Source organism: Agelaius tricolor, unplaced genomic scaffold (assembly GCF_023055355.1).
Source record: "Agelaius tricolor isolate 1412-34295 unplaced genomic scaffold, bAgeTri1.0.p SCAF_15, whole genome shotgun sequence".
Taxonomy (NCBI): Eukaryota; Metazoa; Chordata; class Aves; order Passeriformes; family Icteridae; genus Agelaius; species Agelaius tricolor.
The window spans coordinates 19,290,654-19,317,046 of record NW_027269275.1 but is presented as its reverse complement, the minus strand read 5'-3'; positions in this window follow the sequence as shown (position 1 = coordinate 19,317,046).

Below are 26,393 nucleotides of genomic sequence, written 5' to 3'. Positions count from 1 at the left end.
CTTTCACAAAAACCCCTGAGGTGGTTGGGGTGTTTTCTTGAGACGGATCTTGTTTTTCAGGGGAATGTTTCAAAAATGTTTTTCTTTACGTGATCACATGGAAGTGCAGAGCCAAGAAAAGGAGGACAAAACCAACCCAGAGTATTATTCCCCCACAGGTACCTGTGAGAACAAAGCCTTAAAACCCTAAACTTTCCAATATCACAGAATCATTTAGGCTGGAAAAGACCTCCAAGGTCATCAACTTCTGAACACCACCCTGCTGACCAGGCCAGAGCTCTGAGCGCCACATTCAGCCATCCCTTGAGCATCTCCAGGGATGGGCACTCCCTGGGCAGCCCCTTCCGATGCTCAACCCTTTAACCTTGAATCTATTTGGATGCTCATAGGTCATTTTCTGGGCCTGAAACTTCCTGAATTTTGTTTATTCAAAAGTACATCCACGATGAAATTGAGCCCAGCTGAGCTCTTCAGTTTTCCAAGAGTTTCCAAAGTTGTTGTAATAGAGGAATTATTACGCGGAACTCAATGATCTTATGGGTCTTTTCCAACCTAAATGATTGTACAATTTCTAGGAATTAACAGAGCCCTTAGGCAAAAGGAAAGGCAAAAAAGTTACTCAGGCCATGAGAAAGTTCTGGGGAAGAAATTCACATTTAATGGTCCCAGGTAAGTGTGCTTTGATGGATGCAGATGGCTCAGAATCACTGCAGCATCCAATTAGCCCTGGGAAGGGGCTTTTATCTGATTATCCTTGTGAAATCATTGCTGCTGCATTCAGCATTGGCTAAAACCCCTTCTTGGAGAACTTCGAGGAGGGTTTTTCTAAAAAAATAAAAAAAATAAAAAAATCACTCCATGCTGTTGAGAAACTGCAAACATTAGTGGTCTGAAGGAGTGTCATTATTCCTGCCGTAAGAATGTACGGGGTAGTTTGGCATCTCTGGCTGACATCTGCTCCTCATTGTCTTGTGCCAATGCAAACTCATCAAGTCAGAGAAGATGAAATATTCCCCTCTGCTCCCAAACCCACCTCTCCTCTGGCTTGCTCTGCAGCTGTCAGCAGCTCGGCCACCTTGGTTTCATTACGGAGCCGTTCCCCCCGGGCAGCCACTTCTGCTGCTGACAGTTCTGCTCAGAGCCCTGCTGAGCCTCCTTTAGATGCAGCTTCCCCACGGCTCTCCACATGTCCTTCCCTTCCAGCAGGGCCATGTGGGACAAACCTCCTGAGAAAATCCCCTGTCTTCATGTAAACCCATCTTGGGGAAGGTATAATTGAGAATTTGGACTCGCCTTCGCTGGGCGAAAACTGAGAAATGTCAAACATAAAATACGCCCAGAAAGATGGACAGCGTAGAAATCTAGCTGTGAAAGAAAGTCAGAGAATTCAAAGTCTAAAGGAGAAGGGGGGGAAAAAAGCAAATATTGCAAATTAAAATTCACTCAAGCCTCTTAGATTTGACACAGCTCATTGTCTTAGTTTTGCTTGAGAGAGTGTTTTGTTGCCAGCTGAATTAGCAGCCTTGCAGTGATCAAAAGGGGAAAAGGTTGGAGGGGGAGGAAGATCCTCAGGAGATGCTGGAGAGTTGTGTAGAAATCCTAAAGCAACAAGACTTGCCAGGAGAAGAGTTTGGAGGAAGCAGGAGAGCTCAGGAAGTCAATTTGTGCTGAAGAGCCGGGGCTGTGCTTTCAAATCCAAAATAAACTCGCTTTAAAACAACCCAAAGACCCAGTGGATCCAGGCTTCTGGATACAGCATTTGAAAATGTTGGCCCCAAGTGATGCCTGAATGGACTGTAAATCCCTGGGATTGCACACACACAGCCGTGCTCACACTCAGGGGGAGGCCCATAAAAACCCAGCTTTATGGGAGCTGAGCCTGAGCTCAGGAGCTGGAGGAGGCAGGGAGTCTCTCTGGGCCCATCTGCGCGGCCCAGCCGGCTGCTGCTGCTGCTGCACCAGCAAAATGCAGCTGCAAAACAGCTGTGCTGAGCCCAGCCTGGGGTGTCTGCAGGGCATTCAGGGTATTGACTTGCATCAGCTGGGCTGAAACCCCAATAATCCAGGAGCTCTGTATCCCCAAACCCTGCAGAGACACTCAGGTCCAGCACCTGAGCCCAACCATTTTCCTGAGGATCTCAGGGCTCAGTTGCTGTCCCCACCAGACAGGTGACCCAAACTCATCATCCCTGCATTCCTGGGGTCTGTTTTTATTAGCTCAGCCCTGACTGCCTTTATTCCCCTTGTCCTGGCCACAGCTGCTGCCTCTGGGAATGGACACTGGGATGGTGCCCATCCACACAGGCACTGCTGGTTCCTCAGCTGGGCTGGGCTCCTGGCTCTGCTTCCACTCCAAGTCATGGATGAGTAACACCTTTGATTACTTCAGTTCTTCACTTGTGTTATCTCTGCTGTTGGCACCTGGATTTAAACATGGCTCAGTCTGCTGAGCTTGGCTCTAGTCTTGGTCAAGATCCTCCCATGGGCTCTGTTCCCAGAGTGCTGAGAAAGCCATGCTGGGCTTGCCCAGAACATGGAAATCTGTGCCCAAAAGGTGAGCCTGGCCTTGAATGGGGGTTCATGGCACAGTGAAGGGCTCAGCAGGACCTGTAGATCTTCATTCAGGAGCTCTTTGGGATCACTGCCCCACTGAATATTTGTTTTGGAAGGAAGGAAGGGAGCATTGCTCCAGGCGCCTCTACCAGGATCAATCCCACTTTTTTTGCACCCCCTGGCCACGTGTGCACACAGCAGCCTGGGGTTAGGAATGTGCAGCCATGGATCTCTGAGATATATTTTAAGACCTGAGCTTTGGGGAGCCAAACTATCGAGCTCCTCTCTTGGCAGAGAGTTCTTTAATTTCAGATTTTTCATGGCTGCGAGCATTTATCCTGGTTTGGACTTTTCCATGTTCTTATTGCCACGGAGTCAGAACCATTTCTGGATTGCAGCTGAGAAGCGCAGTCTGACCCCAAGATTTGCAAGCAAACCAGCAAAGTGTCTCTTACTCGAAACTGGAAAATGTCCCAAACCTTTCACCACTCAGAGCAGGGTATTGACAGCTCCAAGTGTTTTCTCTAAACTGTTGATGTTGTTGGGATGGTTGTGATATTTTCTCCTCAGTCTCGAACTGTCGTGCCTCATTTCTTTGTTTATACAAAACCTCACAGTGTCCTTTAGGAAAGCGTGGGCTGGAAAAAATGTCTCGTGCCTAAAGGAGTTTTGTTGGGGGAAGGAAAAGCAAATGGAAGGCCCTGCAGTGCCTAGAGGGCGTGATTTATCCCACAGCAGGTTTCTGGGGTGCTGATGGGAGGATAGGCTCAGAGTCATTGCTGGCTGAGTGGGGGGCGCAGCTCTCCTGCCCCTGGAAGTGCAGATGGAGAAGAACTCCAACATCTGGAAGTGGGCTGCTCCGGTAGGGCTATGACTGGAAATCCTGGAAGGCTTTGCAGAGACTCTAAGCATGTCCAGATCCAGGCTCCTGCCTGTGTGGGAAGGCTGATTCCACAGTCTGTGTTTGTGGTCTCATGGAGTCCATACAGGACAATTGGACAGAGATCCCAAGTGAAGCTCTCTCAGCAGTCCCAAAGCCCCTCTGGAATGGTTTTCCAGGTCTGACAGACCTTGTGCCCGGCCCCTGAAGGGCTGATAGAGCGGAGGTGCAATGCCCAAGCTGATGCTCACCTGAATCCACCCACAGAGGTGGGAAAGGGGGAGCTGTGCCCTGTAGGTGCTCCCAGAGCAGCTTTGAGTGTCCCACCAGACCTAAACCCCTTCTCCAGGCTTTCATGTGGCAGAGTTTGCCACAACCCTGTAAGAACTCTGATGTTTCCTGAGACTTTGGTGTGTCAAAGCCAGGGCTGGGCTGGGTATTTCCTTTCTGCTCCACCAGGGCCACTTGTGTCAGCCTGTGGAGGGGTTAAGCTCCCTGTGGGAGATGCTGATTTCATTACAACCCCAGGCTATAAACACTGCATGCTGCAGCACTGACGAATTGCTGGGTGTTATTGGCAGATGGAAAAGCCTGCATGGGCCAGGAGATCAATTCAGGCCCTCGCTGCCTGCCAGCAAGTGAGTTATCTCCAGCTCAAGTGATTTTTATTTCCCTCCTTAATCTCATTTGTAACTGCGATCCCCGATGACACACGTCTGAAACCTTGGCTTGCAGCACCACGTTGCTGAGATGGAGCTGGAAGGAGCTCCAGAATCCATAAGCTGTTTTAAACATGGGCTTAAAATCCTTCTTTGATTTCTCCCTGTTTGGACTTACTCGGGCTAAGTGGGTGAATGAATAGGGGACAGGATGGGGGGAGCATCCCCTGTCGCTGGATGAGGAACCAGAATCCTGGTGGGAGTTGATTTCTTCTCTCAGTTCTGTTGTTTTCCAAGTGCAGCTGAGTGGGTCACTCCTCACCTGACAAAGATCTGCCCATGAGGAATTGCAAGGGTGACAGAGAGAATGGTTTTAGCTAAAAGCTGTTAAAACTCTTGTTCAGCTGGGTACTGAAATACTCTGCTGCACCTTGATTATATGGGGAGGAAAGGTTCTGTGGCTTTCCTTAGCTTCATGCAAGGATGTGTTTAATTATAGAAGCTTACATCTAATTCTGCATGGGTAAATAGATATTGAAAGTGCTGCTCCCATCTTCAAGCATGCCTGAGTAATGCTTTAATCCCAGAGGGAGCCACAAACACCGATCTAGTCTGGATCAAATGTGATTCAGTCCTGGGGTGAGCTCAGGTGAGCAGGTTTTTGAAAGCAGAGGAGTGGTTCTATGTCACTTCAGGGGGTTTTGGTCTCGAGATGCTGACCCTGAGGCTAAATGACAGCTATGGAATCATCAGAGAATCCCAGAACAGTTTGGATTGGAAGGATTATTAAAATTATCAAATTCCAATGCCCTGCCATGAGCAGGGACACCTTCCACTATCCCAGCTTGCTCCAAACCCCATCCAACCTGGCCTTGGACATTCCCAGGGATGCACCCATCCTAGACAGGGCTGCTGTGTGGGATCTGAGACCTGCTGGGAATGGTGAGCAGAGAGAATCCTGCCTTGCCACGAGGAACAGGGGCTGGGGGCAGCATTGTGGCTTCCTGGGAAATCCCTCCTAGCCTTGCTCTGGATACAGGCACAGATAGGGCTGGGAGATAACTCCCTCCACCATCCACCAGCTAGGATTTCCTCAGAGCATGAGAAACAGCCTCTGCATCCCTCTGACCTTGCTCTAAATTTGTTTCCTTTTAAGCTGCTATTTAAAGGGAGGGGGTGCAAGAGCAAAGAAGGAAAGTTTGATTTCTTTAATGTCCGTGGAAGCAGGCGATTGATAACGCTCACAGGGCCAGGCAGGGAGCCAGAGGAATCCTGCTCGAGGCAGCAGCTGTGCCAGCAAAGCTCAGCCTTGCTGGCTGGGGATGCAAAGCCCTGCTTGTTTATGACTCCAGGCCACCCTTGGAGATGCTCTTGCCAATCCCCTCAGACTGGAGGGGGTGCTGTGCACTGAGCTGATTTAACAAACACCCACCAGGGACCTTGCCCAAGGCTGAAGGCCTCTCCCCACCTGGGAGGCACAAGGATTAACCCCTTCCACCTTGGCTGCTGCTCTCTGGCTCCAGGATAAGTGCTGGGGTTTGGCTTTTTCTTTTTAAGAAAAGAGGAGAAATGCATGTGAAAAAAAAAATCAGTGTTGTGTTTTTGTGGGTAGAAAATAGAAAATGGTTCTTATCACAGCTCTGGGAAACTATTGTTCTGATTTTTATAAATATGCCTGTATTCCCCTTGACTTTTTTCCTCTCCCTTCCCACTTGCTATCTCCTCTGCTGTGTGCCCTTGGCTGCTTCCCAGACACCTCTTGATGCAAGAGGAGATAAGCTCCTACAAGTTATAAACCTCAGAGGTGCTACACATCTCACACTCCCCTCAATCAAATCCTTGCCTGGATGCTCCCACAGGCTCAGAGCAAAGCCCCACGATTCCCTCTGGGACATTAAATGATCCCAGCCTCCTTCTCTCCTGGTGGGAGAGTTGTGGATGAACCTGGAGTTGGGAATCTTGTGTTCCCTGCCGGGGACAAAGGCTGGGTGACCTTCCTGACATCTGCTCTGGGCCAGGTGCCCTTTTCAACAGCCCTCATTGTGCTGGGCAAGGCCTGGAGATTAGAGGGGAATGGGTCAAGAGCCCCCAGGAATAACAAGATTTTCAACAGTGATAAGAAATCTGGGGGGGAGCAGGTAGATTTTCAGTAGTTTGGCAAGTGAAAACCCTTTGATGGTGTTTTGAAGGCACTTTTCCTGCAATGCTGTGGACCAGTGAACAAGAGAGGGGGGAGAAACTTCAAGTGTATTTGAAAAACAGGAGGCAAAAATCCCTGGCAATGCTCTTTGCAAGCTTTGGCCCCAAGGATTCAATTTTACTCTTCCGGTGACTCACAGCCTGACATTGGCTCTGCTCTCTTTCCTTGGAAAGGAAGTGAGGAAGGAGAGCAATCCATCTTCAGTGCATTTTAACAGCACGTATCGCGTTCCCTCGTGTGCAGGTTCAGAGCTGCTTGGGCTGGAAGGTGCTGTGCACCAGCCAGGCAGGTTCAGGGCTGGAAATCTCTGTCATGGGAGGAGGTTTCTAAGAATCTCTGGATTCTTATGGATCTGGGATTCCCTTTGCAAGGCTTGGTCTGGCTCCTCTTCACCGTCCTTATGAACTAACGGGAAGGTGAGAAGCACCTTCAGGGCAGCTTTGGGTGGACTTTGCAGGCAGTGGAAAGGTTTGGGCTCCCAGAAAAATCTCAGTGTGTGGAGAATCCCAGGACTGGGGGAAGGAGGCAGAGCAGGCAGGGATGGGCTGGGAGAGCTGGGAAAGCCTGGGAAGGGCTGGGATGGGCTGGGATGGGCTGGGATGGGCTGGGATGGGCTGGGATGGGCTGGGAAGGGCTGGGAGGGCTGGGATGGGCTGGGAAGGGCTCAAAGGGCTGGGAAAGGCTGGGAGGGCTGGGAAGGGCTGGAAAAGGCTAGGATGGGCTGGGAAGGGTGAGGATGGGTTCAAAGGGCTGGGAAAGGTTGGGATGGGCCGGGAAGGGCTGGGATAGTCTGGGAGGGCTGGGAGAGCTGGGAAAGCCTGGGAAGGGCTGGGAAAGGCAGGGATGGGCTGGGAAGGGGTGGGAAGGGCTGGGAAGGGCTCAAAGGGCTGGGAGGGCTGGGATGGGCAGGGAAGGGCTGGGAAGTGGGGGTTTGATCCCTTGCTGTGCAAGGAGGAGGGGATGAGGAGGAGCAGGAGGAGGAGGAGGAGGATGAGGAGGAGCAGGAGGAGGAGGAGGAGGAGGAGGATGAGGATGAGGATGAGGAGGAACAGGAGGAGGAGGAGGATGAGGAGGAGCAGGAGGAGGAGGAGGATGAGGAGGAGCAGGAGGATGAGGATGAGGATGAGGAGGAGCAGGAGGAGGAGGAGGAGGATGAGGAGGAGCAGGAGGAGGATGAGGAGGAGGAGGAGGAGGATGAGGATGAGGAGGAACAGGAGGAGGAGGAGGATGAGGAGGAGCAGGAGGAGGAGGAGGATGAGGAGGAGCAGGAGGAGGATGAGGAGGAGGAGGAGGAGGAGGAGGATGAGGAGGAGCAGGATGAGGAGGATGAGGAGGAGGAGGAGGATGTCACCCGCGGTGCCTGCTCTGTGTTAGGGAGGCAAGGAGCGCTCCCATCGCTGCCTTGCCTTAAAAGAGGCACAAATCTAAATCCCTGCCTAACTTCAAAGTAACTCGGGGGAGATTAAGCTCTCCCAGAGTCAGGCAGCAGATGAGCAGGAGGGAGGAGGGATTTCGAGGTTCAAATGCTGCTGAGGACCCTTTGAGCTCCCCCTCTCTGGGGGGCTTGACCCTTCTGCTTTGGGGATGCTGGTGGCAGAGCAGGACCTTGTTGTTATTCCCTGTCTCTATTTCCCAAGCTGCTGGCTCTGGTTTCCTTTCTAGCTGCTCCCTGCTCCTCTTTATTAGCAGCTCTCAACAGCGCAGAGGGATCGTACTCAGAACTATGAGTTCATCTCCTAAAACTTTGTACTGCTGCCAGCGGGTCAGTCACTTTGCAAAAAGAAACTTCCCTTGGAGAAACTCTATCCCTTTGGAGAAAAGGCCAACAAGCCAGAAAAACAAACTCTCAAAAACACTGCCTTCAAAAACACTCCCTAATTTGAATCTTTTTCTGGTGTCATCCAGTGGGATGGGCGTTGGGAAAGGCAGAGCCTCCTCTGCTCTGGCAGCTCTGCCAGTGACCTACAAACCTGCTTCTGGTGGGTGGCTGAGCCTGGCCACCCCTCCAAAGGACGGCCAGAGGTTTCTGGGAGAGGTAAATCAAAGTTTTGCACAGTTCCCGTCCTGTTAGAGAAGCACAGGTGCTGGAATTGTGTCAGTTGTGTGAAACTGTGTAAAACTGATCACCCCTCTCCACGTCTCAGCTCCTCTTGGCTCTGGGCTGAGGGCCAGCTGGAGAGGCTGGTGGCTACCACAGGATTGTGACCACTGCAAGGGCTTGTGTGGAAGTCTGGCCATTGCTGCCAGGAGCAGGATGCTCCAGGGTGTGTCAGATCCACCTGACACTGAACACATGCACAGCAATCCCAGGTGGAGCTGTCAGGATCTCCCTCTGACGGTGCCATGGTGATGTTCAGAGCCAGAGCCTCCTTGGAAGGAGCTGTGGTGTCATCTTGCTCCTCCTGCAGTTACTGAACCCTCTGAGGAGCAGCACAGCCTGGGTAAAACCCCGTTTAAAATGTTCTCCAGCACCTCCACTCCTCAAACCACCCAGATCCCAAACCCCAGCTTCTTCTAGCGTGTGTCCCTTTATTTCCTCACAAAATCCTCTTTCTGCTGGAAAAGATTTTTCCCACTGAGCAGCAGCAGAGGCAGCTGAAATGTGTTATTCCTGCAGTGAAATAATGTTTTCCTAATCTCAACATCTTTTTTTAAAGCATGTCCACATGTAGTGCACTTCCAGAGCCATTCAAGTTCCAGGCACAGCTGCAGAGAGCACTGAGAAAGGTTTAACTCCATCATCTTGGAGGTCTTTTCCAACCTTAATGATTCTGTAACTGCTGGCATGCTCCAGCCCTGCTCCTCTCTGTGCTAGACACTGCAGGAAATGAAACCAACTCCTGGTGCTTTTTATTTGTGGTTTTTGGTTATTCCCTTCTTGTTGTCTTGAACATAAGACAAGGTGGGCAGAAGGAAGAACAAGAAAAAAAGGTTAAATTAGGATGGCAGCACTTTTCTTTGGGTTGATCATTCTGGCTGCACCAGAAAATCCCTGGCTTGGAAGAGGAGGAGATGCAGAGCAGCTGCAGCTCAGGGGGCTCAGACAGGGAGATGTGCCTTGGAGGAGGGTTTGGGCAAAAGGGGAGATGCACTTTCTGCTTTTAGGGCAGGTGACCTTCAGCCAGGTCTCCTTCGAGTTCCCCCTCAACCCTTTCTCTCCTCCAACCACACTGCTCTGAGTCACACCGACAGAGTTGCTCTGGGCTCAGCTCCTCATGTGGGCAGCAAGGAGAGGACTCCTGATGTGGGCTTGGGACCAGAGCCTGTCAGTAGCCAAGGTGGAAATCCAGGATTCAGGAGCTCAGTCATTGTCTGCATCCCCTTGTTTCCTTTGGTGGATTTAGAGACAATCCTCTGTGGCATCTGGAATGGTCCCTGATTTTCACCCCTGGCCATTGCCATGGCAGAGGGCTGGGGCATGAGGCCACATCTTTGGGCTGCTGTAATTGTTAGATGGTCACTCTGCTAATGACAGATTCAATTAAGCACCAACAGATTTGTCTGATATATTCCCAGTAAGAAATAACTCCTTTTGGCTCCTCAGCTGCTTCTGGACCTGACACCCACCCTGATGCCACTGCCAGCTGCCCTGGGCTCTGGATAAGGGTGATAAATCCCAACAGATCCAACCTCAAGCTGTGAAACTGAGTCCTCTACTGTGCTCAATACATTAAATATTCCAGTGTTTTTCTTCCAGATAACTACTCTAGATCAGCCTTATCTACTCACTTGTGAATTGTAGCCTGTAAAGCAGCCATAAAAAACAACAGGGACCACGGATTTGGTCCAACATGTCCATTTATTTTTTCCCCACAGGCAGAGATGAAGATGCAGCCATCTGGGGAGTGTGCAGCACATGCTGCTGTTTTGAGCCCAAGTAGATTTTAGTGTCAGCCCTTATCCCCCGCTCAGTTCAGGCTCCGAGGCTGATGCTGTACATCACAATCACACTTGAATCTATAGGGTACCACCTCATTTGTCAGCTGCCACAAAGCTTTCCTTGCTGTCAGCCAGCACAAGGTCCACATTCAAGCCATGATCAAACCTTGGACAGAGCGTGAGCAACAGCTCCAGTGAATTTTGCTGTCAGAACAGGGATTAGAATCCTCTCTGAAGCACCTCCTGCCAAGGGGCTGATGTCATCTGTCTTCTCGGAGCAGGGAAATGGTGTGAATTCAATTTTTGTGATGAGCAAATCCCTTTCTGTGAGTGCAGCTCAGGCCTGGGACCAAGAATCCAAGTGATTCCCTTTTCCCCCTCTCCCCTTCCCCCATCCCCACCCTGATGAGGTCGATGCTGGCCTTGGCTGGGGCTGCAGGCACACCAGGAGATGTTGGTTTGTGTCACGACAGCCTCTCCATGGGCGAACCCCCTTGGAACAGCAAGGACTGGGCTCAGGATTGAAATGGGGAATTTTGAATGCTGAAGGTTCAGGACAACTGGGGGATATTGTGGATCTCACCATTCTCACCCAGGAGTGGGCGTAAGCACTGAGTTTGGATTGATACCAAGGGCAAGGAATCCTGCTGGGGTTAGGCTGCACCTCAGGCTTTGCTCTAAAATCACCTGGCACAAGTGTAGGTGTTGTTTTCATTGAAAACTTGCACCAGTGCCTCCAGCCCTGCTGCACCTGTGCCTCAGGACCTGCAGTGACACCTGAAAACACTGAAAAACCTTCAATCCAACCAAAGATCACTGCTTGGCCTCACACTCTCAGAATGATGGGTCAGGCTGAAGAGAGAATTGAAAATTTGATTTAAATCACACCCAGCTCTTCACAGCACGGAGTGGAAGGTGGAGTGTTCAGGCTGATCATGACCTCCCTAAGATCCATTGCCAGATTGATTGTGGCCTCCCTAAGATCCATTGCCAGGCACCAAAGCAGATTTCTCTGTGTCCTCACATCTCCATATCCATCTGAAAGATTTTCCAGGAGCTTGTGCATGACTTCCCTGTAAAACTCACCTCAGCTTTTTGTTCCTCTTTGGGAACAACACCTTGGATTAATGCATGTTGCTTTTATGCTGTTTGTCACCTTTTATCCCCTCAGTACTTTACTTTCTGGAATTTTTGTGTGTGGCCAAGGCAGAATTTCCAGCTGAAAAAATTTCTCCTTTGCTTTCTTGGGTATGCAGCTGATGCTCTCCCATCCAACATGGTTTAAACCCAGCAGAGCTGGAATGTCAGCTCATGTAAAGCTCTCCCCAGCCCCTTGGAAGGGATTTGCAGCTCGTTTGTGTTTCTGCACAGAGCTCTCCTGATTTATGCCCATCCTGGACATGCTGACATGAAGTTCAGCATCAGGAGATGCCCAGAGTTGATTTTCTCCAAGGAAAACCTTGGAAACAGCCTCCCCCAGAGCTCAGGGCTCCAAACCCCGGCTCAGAGTGGGGTTTGATGACAACCCCTGAGGATGGATTTAAAAGCTCTTCTTCAGGGGTGTTGCCAAATATTAAGAATCAATTTTCAGTCTTCGCTCCCTTCTCCTCACTGAAGAAGTTGTACAGGACTGGGGTTGTTGCTGAGCTCTTGGTGAGAGCTGCTGAAACGCAGGCAAAAGAACCTTTTATAAAATAATCCCCCTGTCTTCATTCTGTCACTGCTATCATGCTGAATAAAGCCAGGAATTTAAGCCTTGATTCTGCAAAGCACTTAAATGAGTGCTCATGTTTTAGTGAGAGCACTTGCCATGGGCAGAGTCTATGCCAATGTGGCCTTTCCAAAGGATTATTAGGTATTTTTTAGGATATACCTTTCAAAAGAAACTCCTCCTCCTCCTCCCATAGTGTTCAGCCATCAATCTGTGCCTTCTGCAACAGAGAGAGGTCCAGAAATGCATTGTAAGGAAAGATAAGTGGATTTTGGGAAAGCCTTTACTGAAAATGGATCTTTTTTTTTAATAGGAAACTGAGTATTTTGCTCTATAGACTGAAATTTGAGAGGTGGTTTGTCTACAAAAACCAAGATATTGCAGGGAATTGAAAGCACCTTTGCCAAACTTTCAGCTTGGATAATGTTGATCTAGAAATGGATGAGTTAAATAAGAGTAGAGGAATAGGAATAGAATTAAGGAAAAAGTGCCTAAATTAAGTATTTTGTTTCTTGACTGCACAACCTATGGCTCTCCAAACTCTCCTCACAAGTGGTGGCTTCTTGGATAATGTTGATCTAGAAATGGATAAAATGAGTTCAATAAGAGTAGAGGAATAGGAATAGAATTAAGGAAAGAAGAGGCAGTGCCTAAATGAAATGTTTTATTTCTTGATCAACCCATGGCTCTCCAAACTCTTGCCACAAGTGCTTGGGTAATGTTAATCTAGAAATGGATGAGTTAAATAAGAGTAGAGAAATAGGAGTAGAATTAAGGAAAAAGTGCCTAAATTAAGAGTTTTGTTTCTTGACTGCCCAACCCACGACTCCCCAAACTCTCCTCACAAGTGGTGGCTGCTTGGATAATCTAGAAATGGATGAGTTAAATAAGAGAAATAGGAATAGAATTAAGGAAAAAAGAGACAGTGCCTAAATGAAGTTTTTTTGTTTCTTGATCAACCCATGACTCTCCAAACTCTCCTCACAAGTGGTGGCTGCTTGGATAACGCAAATGTAGAAATGGATGAGTTAAATAAGAGTAGAGGAATAGGAATAAAATTAAGGAAAAAGAGGCCGTGCCTAAATGAAGGATTTTATTTCTTGATCAACCCATGATTCCCCAAACTCTCATCACAAGTGCTGGCTGCTTGGATAATGCAAATGTAGAAATGGATGAGTTAAATAAGAGTAGAGGAATAGGAATAGAATTAAGGAAAAAAATGCCTAAATGAAGATTTTATTTCTTGACCAAGCCATGACTCTCCAAACTCTCCTCGCAAGTGGTGGCTGCTCCAGCAGTGTGAGGTCTGAGGGAGCAGCTCACGAGAAACTGCAGGGTAACTGGGGATGAAGCAATGTTATTAGTCATAATAATTACTAATCCCTTAAGAAAGCAGAACAATGTTTGGGTTGGATGTGAGGAGAGATTAAAATTTCAGCCCGCACTTGAGCTTAATTCTTTTGATTCCAGGTTGTTCGTGTTGAGAAGCCCAAGGACACCCAAAAGTTGTCCTTTAGCAGACCCTTCCCCATGTGAGCACCCTCCTAGCCCTCATCGGAAGCAGATAATCCTTCCCCAAACAAACCCTTCCTTCCCTTCTCTTCCTCTCCCTGTGCTCTCCTGCCCTATTGTGTTATGTTATTATATCAAGTCGTGGCATGGCATAAAGCAGCTTAATGTGCCGCAGGAATGCAGCTCTCTCTGCAGTAATCCCTGTCAGCTTTGCTTCCAGAGCCTCTTCCATGGGTTTTGGGAGAGGTGTGATCCATCAAAGCCTCTCATTTTCATATCTACCTGGTGTAGTGTTACACAACCCAACAGAAAACCCCCCGTGTGCCATATCAAAGAGCGGCCCCGATTCCCAGAAGTGTTTTTGTTGGATCATCAGTGCCTGCCTGCAGCCAGAGGAATGGCTTATCCCCAGTTTTCCCTTTCCAGAGATCTGAAAGGTGTCAAAGAGCTGCAGGGCCTAAATCCTCATCCCGTCCCCATTGTCTCTGACAATGGAAATGGCATATCCCCACTATAAACCTGGATGGTTGGCAAGGGTTTTACCCACACCAGCACAGGGATTTCAATCCCTATAAAGGGTTGGGAAAGAAGCACCAGTGGGGTTTTTTTCTTTCAGATCAGTTTCTCCCATAAACATTTCTATTCTACTTTAATCACACAGGAATTCCAGTGACATCTTTACTTCCCAGTAAAGTGCATGGGGAGGAATTCCTTATGTAACTTCCCCGCCTGAGTTGCATAAAAATTCATCCTGCCAAGAAAGTGAGTGCATTTTGCATGCATTTAGATTGGTTTATATGGCTTTTATTTCCCTCGCTGGACCTGTTATCACATTTCATCCCTCAAAAGTGGTTGTTGGACTTCTCCTTATTTCTCCCCTTGGTGGTAGGGATGGTAACAGGAGAAGAGTACATTCTATTCTGGGTTATTTTTAGGTCTAAAATCAGAACATTTGAAGTCATAGCCCGAGTGGATTAAACAGTTCAGAGTAAAGCAGGTCCCATTTCTGTGTTTGCACAGCATCAGGGTCCTGGCAGATAACTGCAGGCATTGTGTTCATGCAGATGATGACAAAAGGGGTTGCTCTGCCCACTCTCAAACACCTCAAAGCTTTGCCAAGATCCCCATTTCGAAGAAAGCTGGGATATCAGATTTACGACTTCTAGAGGGAGAAAGCTGGGGCTGAAGGAGGTAAATTAAGGTCAGCTTAGAGAAGGAAGAAAGCCTCGAACTGCTGAGCTGTGTGTGAACATCCAATCCCAGATTCCTGCGTGGAAGAGGCTCCTCTGAATTAATCCTGAATTATTCCCAAGCAATGCCTTCTCCCAGAGTGGATCTGTGGGTGAAACATCCAACCTGTGCTGTTGGAAGAGAACAGGAGGTGCTTTCCAGGTGCAGGAAGACTCCCACCTGTTGTTTTAAATTCAGTTTTTCAGCTGTGCGGAACCATTGATTCGCCCACATAAATTTCCCCTAGGTACTCTAGGTAAATTCCTCAGTAACTTTACTTCCTCTAGGTAAATTCCTCAGGATGGGCTCTGCAGAGCCATTCTGCTCCTTCCTGTGGGAAATTGTCAAATTCTCCCTCTTTGGCTCTGTTTATTCACAGGACAAGTGGATCCAGTGCCACTGAGCCAAAATGGAGATGGGGTCTGGGAAGGAGTGAGCTCAGCCAGATGGGATTTCCACCTTCTGGAGCCAGGCTGACAGAAAACCACCTGCAGAAAACCAGGATCTGCCGCTCCTGGGCCCCAGTTCAACAGGGAAACTCCAGCAGAATTTCTCTGGTAGCTTTACGGACACTTCTTGGCAACCCCACAACCTCAAACACCCAGATTTATTTTTTTTTTTTTCCTCCTGGAATAACATCAGCCCAAGTCTTTCAAGCCTTCAAGACAATTTGGGCTGCAGTTGCCTAGAGAGCAACAAACACTCAGGGCTCTCCTTCCTGCAGCCCTGAGCCCAATCCCACGCACGTGGGGACGTGTGCAGGGGACAGAGGTGTGCAGGACTTGGGTGCTGAGCTCCAGCAGCTGAAGTCATGCCTGTGGTATCGCAAATATGAGAGCCCCAAGCCGTTTCAAGGGTTTCCAAGCCAAACACTCGAGCACATTTCGTAGCCTTTGAAATCCATCTGGCCAAAAGCTCCTGACAGTGTGATCTATGAGGCTGTGGAATAGTTTCCCCTGGGAAGTGTTGGAAGGGCTATCATTTGAGTCATTTAGTGCTGAGGGGAATATACCACGGGGAACAATCCCTCATTAGCTGGACTAATGGAGCTTTCTGCTTCAAACTCTGGTGTTCCTACAAAAAAAAAAAAAAATAATATCCCTTGTCTTCTCCTTGTTCTTCCATATGCTGAAATTGGCAGGGATGCGGGGCCGTTGGCTATTTTGTAGCTTTTGTTTATAAGGCACATAAATTTATCAGAGGAGGGGGGTTTCATGTGTCAGGCAAAGTGTGGAGTGTCAAGAGCAATCTGAAGGAAAGAGTCCTGGGGATAAATGAAAGGCACATCCGTTATTTGCTAAAAGGCAGGGAGACGTGTGGGTCCTTCCTGAGGAGCTCTGAGCCAGTTCCAGGGAATGGAGGTGTGGAATCTGAGTGGAGCTGAGCCCTGAGCTCACCAGCCACCCATGGACAGCACCTGTCTGCATTTGGCTGCTGGATTCCTGGGACATCTCATCCTCCATTCAGATCTTTCCTGGGATAACACAATTCCCAATAACACAACTCCAACCCGTCCTTTGCACCATGTCTTGTTCCAGATCAGTCATTTTTATGCCCTGGATGTGGAAGGATCCCAGGTCTGGTCCTCTGGGAACACCAGCACGGTGACTTTGAGGGTCAGGCTCCTGCTTTTTGGGTGACACCTGCTCCCTTCCCTCATGATCTTCCCATGTAACCTTGGGAATGCCACTTGGATTTTTGGGATCACTCACTTTGAGGTGCAATTTAACATCTCTGATGGGTGAATCACAGTCCCAGCAGGCTGGATCCTCACCAGCTTTGCCTTATCTGTGGAGAACATGGAGAAACCATCCCAAACTTTATTGCTAAGACCTAGGATGGGGTGTTATGACCTTTCTCCTATGGGCTGCATAGGTTTTCCAAGAGATCTGGTCACTCCAGAGAGCACCAACTCACTCATTGCTCCCTTGACTTTACCTGTCATAGGTGCCTCAGTGCCAGTGTGGCCTTTCAGAGAACACTGACATCACTCCAGGATCTGCAGTGGATTTTTTGGGGGCTATTTTTTTTTTTTTTTTTTACTTCCCAAAGTCTTGAATATTTTCCAGCCATGATGATTTTCCCTTCTGTGCTTCTTTTTTTAACAGTAGATTTTCCAAGTGGACAATCCCAAAGGTGGCCGGCTTCACGGGCGGGAAAAAGAAAAAGAGTCACAGAGATATTTTAAATGCGACGTGAATTTTATGCCAAAAAGTGTCTTTTCCATATTTATAAGCCCCTGTCATCCCCTCTCCCTCCGCCTCCTCCTGCTTAAAAGGAAACTCCATTACAAAGGCAGGAAAGAACATCAAACAAACCTCGCTTGGCAGCCATGTCTATATGTGAAATTACTGTCAGAGTACAAAGGAAGACTCAAGATTTAGAAGGTAACATGTGACAAGAGAATGCTGTCCTTCTCAATGCCTTTACCTTTTGTTGGTGAGAGCTGGGAAGGGGTTGGTGGTGCTGCTTTTTTTTTTTTTTTCTCTTTTGGGAAGGACTGTGCCAATTATAGAAAGGCACAAATCACGGCGGTTTGGCCGGCTGGGAGCCCCCGATGCCAGGGCTGTGTAGGCACTTGCTCACCCTCAGCTCCATCCCTCAGGGCCACCCCTGGAGGAGCAGCCGTGGTGTTTGATCCCACAAAGCTTTGATGGAGCCACTTTGGAGCTGCTGGGGGGGCTCTGGATGGCTCCCCTTGGCACGAGGCAAAATGTGTTTGGTTGGAGTGAGCACATGTGCCTTCCGTGCAGCCTTTCAGCAAATGGCTCCCAGCAAATATGTTTTATTTCACTAGGGGAGCAAATTCCTGCTCTGGAATGGAAGTTATTCCTGCTCTGTGACTGGAAATTAATTAATGGGTCAATGTAGCCACGGTCTTGACGTAGATCTCAGTCTCATCTTTCTCTTCATCTTGGACAGTGTCTTTATTAGCTCTATTCTTATCCACGCTCTTGCAATCCTGCTTTTCCTGCCAAAACAATGCTCCTTTTCCACATGTCCCAAACGCCGCAGGAGAGCAGGGCAGGGAAAGCAGTGGAGCAGCACAAGCTGCAGGTCCCCAGCCCTGACAGGTGGGACAGGAGACATCGAACCTGCTGCCCTCACCAGCCTTGGCTGCTTGGACTCTGCCCGAAAATTCAGGCACTCAGTTGAGAATCGAATATTCAGGTGTTTATAATTAAAAAAAAAATAAAAATCCAGGGGTTTTATTAAAAACCACAGGGTTTATAATTAAAAAAACACCAAATCATGGAGTTGGCCGCCTCATTTGGATGTCACCCTGCGGATTGATGCATCTGCCCTGCCCCTCCTCTACCCCACAGTCTCAAATGAAAGTTAAGCTGAGAACAATTCCCAGGCCCAACCCTAAATTAGTTTTCCCCTCCTGTATTTATGAAATGTTTGTATCTTTAATCTGCTTCTTGCCCTGTGTGTTTCCATGGTCTGTCCCTTCCTGGTCAGCCTTGGCTGCTTGGGCTCTGCCCGAAAATTCAGGCACTCAGTTGAGAATTGAATATTCAGGTGTTTATAATTAAAACAAAGAAACAAACAAACAAACCCAGGGGTTTTATTAAAAACCACAGGGTTTATAATTAAAAAAACACCAAATCATGGAGTTGTCTGCCTTGTTTGGGTGTCACCCTGTGGATTGATGCATCTGCCCTGTCCCTCCTCTACCCCACAGTCTCAAATGAAAGTTAAGCTGAGAACAATTCCCAGGCCCAACCCTAAATTAGTTTTTCCCTCCTGTATTTATGAAATGTTTGTATCTTTAATCTGCTTCTTGCCCTGTGTGGCTCCATGGTCTGTCCCCTCCTGGTCCCCTGTGCCAGGACCTCTGCAGGAGAAGCTGGTTCATGCCTGGTGTGGCTCGCTCAGGTGTGAATCTCTCCCCTTTGCTCTTTGAAGGAACGTTTTTTGGTTTTTTTCTTAAAAGCCAGGCTTAATGCAAGAGACACTTTTAATCCCTCTTAGTTTTGAGGGCTATTGAACTTACCCTCTGTAATCCAAAGGTGAATTTAACTTTTCAAAGAACAGGAGCTCTCTTTTTTGGCTGTTGTTGAAGCGTGGGTGCTACAAGGTCTCTTTCCTCCTTTATTTTAGGGATGGAGGCATTGTTTGCTTGGGTTTTTTTAAATACAGAGTTGATCACGAGCTGCAAGTGGCATTTGTTGACCTCAGACGTGCGGAAGCACCACACCAACTGTGTCTTGCATCTTTGGGAAGAACCATTGCCCTTCCTCCTTTTATTAAATACAGTAAAAATTGAGCCTTTTTCATTTTCCCCTATAGGAAAAAAAAACCACTTTAAAAATCTGTGTGGGGAGGCACGTCTGCAAACCTGGTTTGCAGCCTCTTTCCAGTCTCATCTGAAGTTTTTTTGAATGAGGTGCAAAAAAGTGGCTGAGAGCAGGGGGAAGGGAGGAAAACTCAGTTCTGTGCACACACACACACACACAAGATGGAGACACTGGTTAGCAACATAAACAAAAGGTGGGTGGTAACCCCCGAGCTTTTTTTTTTTGACAGCCAGTGGTGGCAGTGATGAATTTGTGAAGTTATCTAATTTTCCACTGTTTTAATTAGAGGCCTGGGCTATGAGACCTAACAGCTGGGTTCTTTGTACTGCTTTCTGTTGCCTGACAGAGAAAAATTTCTGCTGTATCTTCAGCCAAGCTTTCAGTCTGACCTGAGCAAATGAAACTTCTGGGACTCATAAACTGTGGTTTCTGGGCAGATTGCTTTTTGAACTGCTCCTTAGCCCTCCTAACATGCAAAGAACACAAAGGCTCACAGAGTGAACTCCCTTTGTACTCCCGAGCTAATGGGGATGCTCATTAAAGAGGTAGGAGGGGAGCAGGAGGGGAGGGAGGGACTCTCCCTGGCATATTAGAGGACTTATCAAGTGTAAAGTCTCTCCTGATCGGCCACAGCAGAGTTGGGAAGCTGTAAAGCTCAAGCCCTTGGAAGACAATGGCTTTGGTTGCAAAGCACGGGCCCGTTGAGCAACTTAATTTATGACTCAGCTCCTGCCAAGTGATTTTTAAAGCTTTACATTAGACTGGATGTGCATCACAGTTCATCACCCCTCTGCTTCTCGAGGCATGCACTATAACCACTTTCTTTCACTGTAATCCAGGAGGGAAAAAACGTCAGAGGAATTTTTAGACCTGAATTTAGCTCAGTCTAAAGCCTTTGCTTAAATCCCATTGGAGTCAAAGGAATTAAGCAAGGCTTTGACTTAAAGCACATACTGAATTGCTTTGCTGAATCAGAGCCCATATTCTTATTCTCTTCCTCAGGAGCTCTTCAGAGTCAGAAATGTGTTTTCATCCTCCAAAGGCCATTGCCCCCCGTTCCCCCACCTGCTCAGCTATGGCAGAGGAGTCCTTTAGGATTTCCTTGGGGCTGTTTTGCTGCAGGAGTCGAAGCCACTCGGCGATGACAGGGCCACTCAAGCCAATGCAACTTCAATAAACCAGAAAGTCATTTCATTTGCAAGGAACTCACTGGAAATAGTGGGGTTTTTTTCTGTGAAGGCAGCTGAGTAATGACCCATCACTCAAGCAGTTGTGAGAGGAGAGCCCTTTGCAGCTCGGGGGTGAAGAACGGTGCCTTTAATTGTCACGATCTCAGGCCTGGCTTGGACAAAAAATTTCAGGCATGTCCAAGTGCTGGAGCAGATGGATTGTGCAGCACAGGGAGGGGTTTCAGGCTTTCCATCCTCCACACCAGTGGTAAAACCATGGGCTGCTGCAGCACTGCAGCCCCACCAGCTCCAGGAGCAAGGGAAGGGCAGCTCTTGTGAGATCCACGGCCAGAGAGCAACAGCCACCCAAATAAACCTGGGAGCTGCGAGAGATTTTCCTCCTTGGATGGAGCAGTGTCTGGACCTCATCCACCCATTCTCCTTCACTCTTGAGACAGGTGGCCAAGAATGGCAGAGAACTTGGGCAGAGAGTATGGATGAGCACGATTTTGGCCAGAAATACCAGTTCAAAACTCTTACCAAACCCAGCTACTTCCAACAAAAACCTTTGTTCCCTTCTGATGGGAAGTAGGTCTGTGTGGGAACATGGTCATGCTCCTGTGTGATGCCTTCCCTGTGGTTTGCCCCATAAGTTTGGATCTGGTTTTATTGGATGAGTCCATTGGTACCGAAGGGAATTCAGGGCCTGCAGTGTGTGAGGAGTGAGAAGGGAGACCACAGTGCTCCTCTGTCAGGGAGAATCTCCATCTCCATCTCCCTGATGGGCACTGACAGCTCCTTGCACGCACTGACTGCTGCTTTCCCTTATATGTAAAAAAAAGGATGGGAGAAATCCTCTTGTGACATTCCCTATTTGTCCTTGGGTGGATTCTCCCATGAAAAAGTGGAAATTTCATCCTTGTCCAGTTCAGAGAGGTCACAACTCCCTCTTTATGAGCTCTGGCTCTGCTGGGCAAAAGTTCCTGTGTTTTGCCCTCGTGACTCTGGATTTGTCCCTCATGTGTTGGGCGTGGTCTGGGCACAGCTGTGCCCACGTGAAGGCTTTGGGGAAAAAGCAGGAATGGTGCCTCTCCTGAGGTTAATTAATGGGACAGTGCTGAGTGCATTTTAATGGAGGCCACTCTGTCGCCCCATGTGGAAACATCTGCACTTTTCTCTGGGATGAAGCGACAGCTGACATTAAGCAGTTTGCAAGTCCCAGGTGCCGAAAGTCCAACTAAAATGGGATTTAAGCCAAATTCAGGTTGCATTCCAGGCTGTGATGAAAGGGAATTTTGAAACGTTTGACTTCCCTGCAGAGCAGAAATTCCGTTTCCCAATCAGCTCCAAATAATCATTTAAAGATGGATTCTAAATTGGGATTGTTTTAATGTGTCATCTTGGTTTTAATTGCTTCGAGTTCTGAGTAAATGTTATCAGACCATCAGAGCCTGAGGATGGAGCAAGAGCCGGGTGGTGATTCAGATGGAATTGCCTCTTGCCAAAGAGGAAGTGCTGGGATTGGGATGACTCCTGCTCCAGCACAAGACAAGACACTGAACTCTCTGTTTACAGTGGGCCACCGAAAGAATGGGATAATTGCAATTATCCCAGCGAAGCAGCCTTTTAATGACTGCTTCATTTTAAAAATACATATGTAAATCTCCCAGGAGGTGGAGAGCTGCCAATTTGTCCTGGCCGAGCTGGGGACCTTTTATCTCCTTCAAAGAGCTGGCAGCTCAGCTGTGGCAGCAGGGTCCAGCATCAGGGCAGGCTGTGCTTGCTCAGCTCGTGAGTCACAGCACCAGCGTGCACAGACCACACCAGGACCCAGCTCAGACACCCAGGAGCAGCTGAGAGACGGACAGGGCTGGTTTTCCCTCTGAGAATCTCTGAGGTTTTGCGCAACAAGCAGAGTTCAGCTCTAGGAGTTTGCTCTGGGGAGATGCTGAAATGTGGGTGCTTCTCATTTGCTGCATTGGGCAGTGAATTCTTCTTTTCCCACCCCATTTTTCACCTGCTTCACCATTCCAGTGGATTCCCCCTCCAGGGTACATGTGATCCATCTTCCCTGGGGTGAAGTGATCCCATATTTATCCTGTCAGTCCAAGATACTCAACTCTGTGCTCTAAAGAATCTCTGTATTTGGAAAGGAAAACTTCACTTAGACTTTGTTGTAATTCCCCCCTCTCAAAAGCTCCCGATGCTGAATTTCTGAAGAGGCCCAAGGAATCAGGAGCCAGCACCCGCTGGGTTGGAATTTTTGGACCCTTTAAGGACATTGGAGTGGAATATTCTTAGTCTAACATGTGGTCAGAGGTATCCAGAGGATCAACAACATGTTGAGAAATCAAGATTCTTGAAGGGATAAGACCTTCCCATGCAAATCCTGGCCAAATTCTGTGCTGTGAGTAAGCGAACAGGAGCTGTGCTCTTAATGCTGAATTTATTGGTCTTTGTGTTTCAAGGTCTGCAGTAATTACCATCATGTGACTGGGGTTCATGGACTTGGGAATGTTACACGTCCCACTATCTGCTGTGGGAGTGCTCAGACACACGGCCCAAAAAGGCCCAGAAACCACAGATTTATGAGAGCAGCCTTTTTAAGCGTGCCCCTGTCCAAGAAATGGAAGTTTCTAAATCACTCCTGCTCTCCCTTCTTCCCCACATATTGGGTTGGCTTTGCTGAAGCAGGCGCTGCTCCCTGATATTAATTGCTGGATTTAATAAATTGTATTTGGAGAGAGTTGGAGATTTGCCATGTCAGCTTTCTAACTCCTCCTCTCTTCCCCACTTGTGGAGGGGAGGAAGGGAACGGCCACCCCTGGATGGATCAACACGTTGGAGAGCACGGAAGCTCCCCCTGAAATACCCTAAAAACACCTCAGATCCCTGCCTGAGCTGGAGTTCACTCGTTTCACCCATGGCTGTCATCCCCCCACCATGTCAAAGTTCCTCTCTGATCTCTAAGGGCCCAAAAGTGACCATGGTGTACTTGGATGGGTCCCAAGGAGCAGATCCCCATGGAAGCTGGGCACAGGTCCTCCAAATGTAACACTGTGAGGAAAATTTCTAGGAAAAATAAAGCCCATCCACATATTAGTGACAAAGAGCCTTCCCAATCAATCCTGCAGTGCTGGGAACTCACAAAAAGATTTGTGTGAGGTGAAATTCCATTTATTTTCATTCCCCAAACCAATAAACCCATCCATTATTTGCAAAATCTGCTTAAAAGGGTACATCCTCTGCTTTTTTTTTTTTTTCAAAACAAGGTTTCCAAATGGGCAATTTGACTGTGAAGATGAAATAAAAGATACAAAAAAGAACTACCATGGAGCATCCTTGTACCTCTACTCAAAGTACAACTTGTCTGCTACGAAATTTATTGGAGATACTGACTGAGCCCTGCCTGTGGGTGCAAAGGGGCCTGTTCTGCCGGCAGTTTTTGTGTGAAATGACCCTAATTTTGGTTTAGGGTGCTGATATTTAACAGAGGGTGTAAATGCTGGGGGCTGTTTGTGTTCTTTAGGGTGATTAAGCAGTGCCCGAGCAGGACACATGGCTGAAGTTAAATCTGATCCTGGTGCTTGGGTACGTGGAGGTTCAGGGGTGATGCCCATGTTGATGATGTGCTCTCTGTCCTCCCCTGACTCAGGTTATTAATCTAAGGTCCTTTCCCAGCCCTCACTGGTTTATTCCTTTGCTGTTTCTCCCTCAAGCTTGATCTGCGGAAAATAAAACCCCAAACTTGGATTTTTCCTCCATTAACTCCTGCAGAGGCTCATCCTTCAGGGAAGCACTTGAGTTTCTCCATAACCTTGGGATGATTTGCAGCCCTAGGCAGCAAAATCAGGAATTATTTGGTAACCTCATGCCAAAATGCTGTGGATACAACTGTGCGGATTAATCTCCATCACTGCAGTCCTGCCTTTTCCCTCCTCTTGCCACATTATTTCCATCCCTTCCCTTCTCCTGGCCCTGAGACTCTGGCCTGGCTGAGCTGGGAGAGTTTTGTAGGGCTCATTCTTCTGCTGATTCAATTAATTAGGGAGTCAATTAATCAATGAATTGGGGAGCTGGGTGAGTTGTGCCTAGGGATGAGTGAAAAGGAGCTGTATCCTCACACCCCCTGTTATTACTGGGGTTCAGATGTTGAACTAAAAAGCTCCAGAGGGTTTGGCAGTGAGCCTTGCTGCTCCTGGATGGTGCCTTTCTAAAAAATATCCAATGGATTGGGATTTTCCAGTTCTGGTGACCCAACAGGGCAGGGGCATGAGTGGGTTTGGCACAGGTGGCTCCTGGTGACCAGTTTTAGTGCTAGAGCAGATTCATCCAACTTCTGCTAGAGAAGCTTGCAGAATACTGAACTTTGCACTAAATTGATGTGTTTGCTGATAACTGAGTGTTTTAAAGGCTGAGTGAATCCTGGCTAACTGCCTGTTTGCCTTTTTATTGCATTTTTTTAAAATTTTATTTTATTTTTTGTTGTTGCTTCTCTTTTTTTTTTTTTATTTAGAGTTTTAATTTTAAAAAAACTCCTTCCTGAAATTGCCAAACCTCTGTAAAGTTCAATACTCTGTTCCATTCAGTTTACAATTCCAAAATTCCTATTTCACCTGCCACTGCGAGTTCACTTCCATTTTTATTGGAGCCTTTCAATTCTCCATAATTTTATCCCCAGATAAAGTTCTGTGCCTGAACACATCACACTGAGTTTAACACAGGAATATTTCTGCTGTGCACCTTCAGCAGAGAAACTTCCATTACTCCTGAGAAGAAACCCAGGACTAATTCCCTCCCTGCCCTCAGCCAAGACACATTTTCTGCCTATAGGACACCTGTCAAAGAGGAACAGACTTTTTAAATAAAATAAACAAAAATCATTTGGTGAGAAAACTCAGGGAAGAGAAAGAACCAGCCAAGTCCCGGATATCCTGGACAGAAGTTTTCATGCTTCCTTCAGCTGTCTTGAAGAAAAATGTCATCTCGTTCTGGCCAATTCCAGTTTTATTTTCAGCCTAAGGAATCGCTGCAGAGCGTAGATGAAATTTTCTTTCTTGCCTAATGTAATCAAAGGCTTAGCGGACAAGGCAAATGATGGCACGAGCTACAATTAAATGTTCCAGGGCTTGAGGTGTCTGACTGATCTGAGTGTCAAAAGTGGGGTGAAAAATGAGCTGGAACGTGGGCAACAGACCTGCATGGAGATGTTCCTTCTCTCCAGGAGGGACCAGGATGAAAAGGTCACATTCCAACAGCCCCAAAACGTGGTGATGCCGGGGCTGAGGCTCAGGAGGGACTTTGGGCTCTGCTGGGCAGGGCAGGAGGGTGAGCTGAGCTCAGCTTGGTGGGAAGTGCTGAGCAGAGCTGGGGGATCAGCCCATGAGCTGTGCTGGGATCAGCCCATGAGCTGTGCTGGGATCAGCCCATGAGCTGTGCTGGGATCAGCCCATGAGCTCTGCTGGGATCATCCCATGAGCTGTGCTGGGATCCTGGCTCAGGGCAGTCCTGGATGTCCCAGGCAGAGCTGTGGCCTCATTCCTTTGTGCCGGCCTGGGCAACCATAAATGAGTTTTATAAAAAGACCCTGTGGATGTGCCCTGCGTATCTGATACTGAACGTGGGCATTCAAAATCTCATTTACAACCTGTTCTGAGATCCCTGGCCCTGTGTCTAAAAGCCCAGCACCAAATGAGGCAGCAGATGGATGCAGGCAGGATTAATCTGGTGGGTTTTGGGCACACTCCACCCCTCTTTAGCTCCCACTTGGCTTTTTCCTTCTGCCCTGACCTCAGCGTGCCTCTTTTCCCTGCCTGCTGCTCTCTGAATAACACTGTCTCATAAAACTGCATCTCAAAAAATAAATTATAAAAAAAAAATCCCAGATTCCCTGTTCCTAATTCAGAAGCTCAGCTCAAATCAGGCAAAGAAATTGAAACAAAGACCAGAGCAGCTTAGACAAAACTGAATTGCTGCTTATTTTAATTCACCGCAATTTTCCTGCAAGCGGCTCTGGACGTTTTATTTGTGAAATTTTCAAGTGTGAAATTACCATAATGCAGGGAGGCAGAGGCCAGAGCTGGAAACTGTTTACCCACAAGTTAAGAAAATGTTTTTGCAGTTGGCTGATGCTCAGTCCCATGAATAATATTTTGCAGAGGAGTTTGCTCCCTGATTAGCACAAAATGCTCTGTGCATGTCTAGGAGCAGCTTTCTGGTGGGTCTGCAGGTTTTTTGAAATCCCTCCTGTTCCTTGGAATATCTGGGTTTGTCTTGGAACCCAAGCAGTGCAGAGG